Source organism: Sphaeroforma arctica (genome assembly GCF_001186125.1).
Source record: "Sphaeroforma arctica JP610 unplaced genomic scaffold supercont1.296, whole genome shotgun sequence".
Classification (NCBI taxonomy): domain Eukaryota; class Ichthyosporea; order Ichthyophonida; genus Sphaeroforma; species Sphaeroforma arctica.
In genome coordinates, this window is record NW_014040262.1 from 48579 (window position 1) to 52422 (window position 3844).

The window sequence follows — 3844 nt, forward strand, 5'->3', positions numbered from 1 at the left end:
CACATATATTCGCCCATACACTAACGTTAATAAGTGGCACGTAATGAATACTAAATACATATCCCACACGAAAGCAGAAACGAAAGTTACGAAACCCAGGCCACAAACCATAGCCTTTTCAAAAAATAATACCCCCAAACCCACAATCAATATCACCCAAAAGCCCGCCAAAATTGCCGTAGTTGTCATCAATTATATCCACAGGTGCCGGATCAGTGTTTTTTATTTTATTAATTTAGGTTTTTTTTTCTTCCTAAAAACCTCTATATCCCTTTTGGCGGTCTCGAGACTCGACTCTCGAATCTCGACTCTTCGTTAAATATTACTATAGTTTTGTTTATTTTTATTATATAAAAAAACAAAATTAATTTAAAAAAATCAAAAACAAACCAAAATCAAAATAGGGTGGCTGGTCACTGGTGGCAAGCTCGTATTAAACGTTATGGGGGTACGGGATAGACGTATAACGTAAACGCATATTTATTTTTTAATATTAAAACGTTATAACGGTTGTAATGTGATCAGAAGGGCCTACCTAAGTTCTTTTATAGGTCTTGTTCGTATCGTTAACATGGTACACACTTAAATGTTTAGACCCGCAAGTTGCACCTATGAGCATACAAAGGACTGCAATCGAAATATAAGTTGAACGTAAACGTATCTTTATTCGATTTATAAAAGTTTTAACGGAACCCTGTTTGAGGTTAGCGGCACAGTCACAGACTCACAGAAGTCAGAAGACAATATATACTGATGAGGACCCTGTTCGAGTATGGGCTGAACGCTGTTGTAAGCTACAGTCCAACACCAAAGACCAAAAACCCTAAAACATCACTTCTATTTTCACCAGAGGTCTCTCTCAAACTAATCAAGACCAAGACGCCGATACTTGGTCACTATTGATGCAGCTACAACATACACTCTCACAATATGCGGACATCTGGACAAGTGTTGTAAATCATAATCGGATCAGAAGATGGCCATCACTCCATCTTGGTACGTACATGCCATGCTGTTTAAAGTTAGGAATGTATGTCTGTGGATACATCTTAACCACTTCGGGTCGCGTATTTGATGGTAAAATTGCTTCTGCATCAGCCTTATTTTTGTGTAAGCGTTTGCGAAACTTCCTATTAAAGCCTTTAGCCCATCCTGATCATCAAATGCTGATGGTGGAAGATCATAGTGCGCTCCATCTCGTCCGTAGTTTAATATGTCATACCCTTAAACTTGTAAGACATAGGAGGTGTAGTAGCTTTGCGTGTGCGACGAAGGATGATCTCTGTCGTAGGAATTCAATGTGACCCGATATTTAAGGCAGTATAGCCGTCAACGCTGTTAACTTCATACGTTCCGCTCTTCTTGTCCGCCACGGAGATCATAAATGATCCAATATGTTTAGCCGTAAGCACAGTTTTATCGGAGTTGCGAGCCAATGTTTTCACTAAATCGCATACCTCAAACTCAACTATTTTCTTGGTATCATTCCATCGCTTTTGTCTCTTCTTGAGAGCAATGTCCTTCATCTCTCTTAAGCAAGGATAGACCACATTTCTGGTCCGACGCATCTTCTCTAACCATGGTAACACATGATCATCTTGAGACTCCTTGTTGAAGAGGATATGTAATTCACTATAACGGTCCCGGAAGTAGTAAGCGGGTAATGTACCAATGACTGAATCAGGGGATTCGTTCATCTGTGTCTGTACCTCAATGTTTTTAGTGCTTCTCGCATGAACTCCTTCATCTTTCTGTGTCGTACCTCGTTCGCACCTTGTGTCTGAGGCTTTTAAGGTACCCCCATCTTATGGCATGATCCCGCAATGAGTAACAGCGTCGTCATGACATCTCCTGTAAACTCACTACCGTTGTCGGAACATAAAATAGCTGGCCAGCCGAAATCTGCGAAGTACTTATATATGCACTCATCCACAGTTTGTGTCGATTTATCTTTCAGCGGATACAATACATTATATCTTGATGCGACATCAAACACGTGATATACATATTTATCCTTCGAGTGTCCGGACGTGGGTAGCTCAACCAAATCAATGATAACTCGGCGCCACGGCTCGTCTTCTGATACGCTGCGTAAAGGTGCGTATCCGTAGCGCTTGATCCGGTTAACTTCGCAGTTGTTACTTTTGTGATACACCTGAGATATATATTGCTTGAGGTTCAGCTGTACGATTCCGTGCCTCTTACAATCTTTCTCAGTTCTAACCTTATACATGTGCTTAAGAGCATGATTTTGTCTTAACCACTTCAGAATCGCCTCCTGTGATTTACTTGTTACATTGAAATCAGGAGGTGAGGATTCCACCGCGTCATCACCTGGACTCGAAGACTCGTCTTGTCCAATCTCGCCTAAAGTTTCTACATCGTGAATCCGATTAATGTTTGATCTATTCATTAGTTGAGTTTTTGCTTGGTATGCAGTTTCCCTGTCAGACCGTATTTTGTTGTAGAAGTCTTTCGCTAGTGTTGCGCTCCTCTTTGATTCCTTTGAATTTGCTGTATCTCGGTAACACATACTGCAGGTGCTTGTGTTGTCCCAGTCTCTGATTGAGACTTAGGATTCAAGAGTGGAATCTTGGATCCCTCAACCTTCTGTTTGAAGGTCTCGGATGGTGTCCGCTAGATTGTTCCAACTGGACCTATTCGACATATTATAGTATGTCGCCAAGGTGTCTTTTGGACTGCACGGGTACCCTGGTAGAGAAAAGTATCTACCTTTCTATCCACATAGATCAGCTCATATTGTATCATTGAGATCAACTGTGGTAGCCATTTATCTGAGTGTCTTAGGGGACAACACAACGTGATGGTAGCATCTTGAATATGTACATAATTTAGCATCTGTGGTATTAATAGCCATGGAGGATTTGCCCAGGCATTCTCGTTCGACAAGTCTATCTGGAATCCGTCTCCTTTCGGATGCTTCTAGTACTCCACATTCACAACTAATAACCCACCTACACGGACAGATTACTCCTACTACCTCAGTACCTTTATACGAATATACCGATTATCTCAGAGTCTAGGGAGCACCACTGAAAAAGTATTATTCTTACGAAAGTCGAGGCAGGCTTTGAACCCGCAGGTGCAGGCAAGCAAAGTTTACACCCTCTCAGACGAGTAGGAAATACTTACACTCAGGGTGTAAGATCGCATTATATGGTGAATGTAGTTAAAGCCGGTAGCACTACTGTGAAAATGAGATTATGATACGAATAATTTCTGGGAGCATGTGGTGATCCTTCTAGGACTACTCTTCTCTAGTGTATCTAAGACTTATTATATCCTCAAGGGACTGACCAGAGAGTTATACACCCTATCTTGGTGGGATGAGAGACCGTATTTTAGTTAACTATAGCTTCGCTCCTACCTCGCTACGCATATAATTGTGATTTATAAAAGCCATCTGGATCTCTTGACCCCTCCGTAATATATAGATGTCTTAGGTAGCACAAAAAGGTAACAGAGATAATGGCCAAATGGGTGACCGATTCATTATTTTGGTATAAACTAAGAAGCTCAAGTTTCGGTTATCCACTTGTCCTATGGTTTAAATAACCAAATGTTACACCAAGTTTAACTTATTTGTACACAGAGGTCGACATACCTAGGGGGAGGGAAGGCTGTACCACTGAACTATAAATGTCCCACACAACTTTTTGATAGATTAAAAGAGGAATCGTAGATCCGCTAAGGGATCATCTTTTACATCCCTTCGGGATGGTAGATCTCGGAGAGATCGTACATCCCTCGGGATGTACCATTAACCCTTACCAATCAAATTAGAGTATCTCTGTATAATGGAAGGGGTCCCCCCTCTCATAGG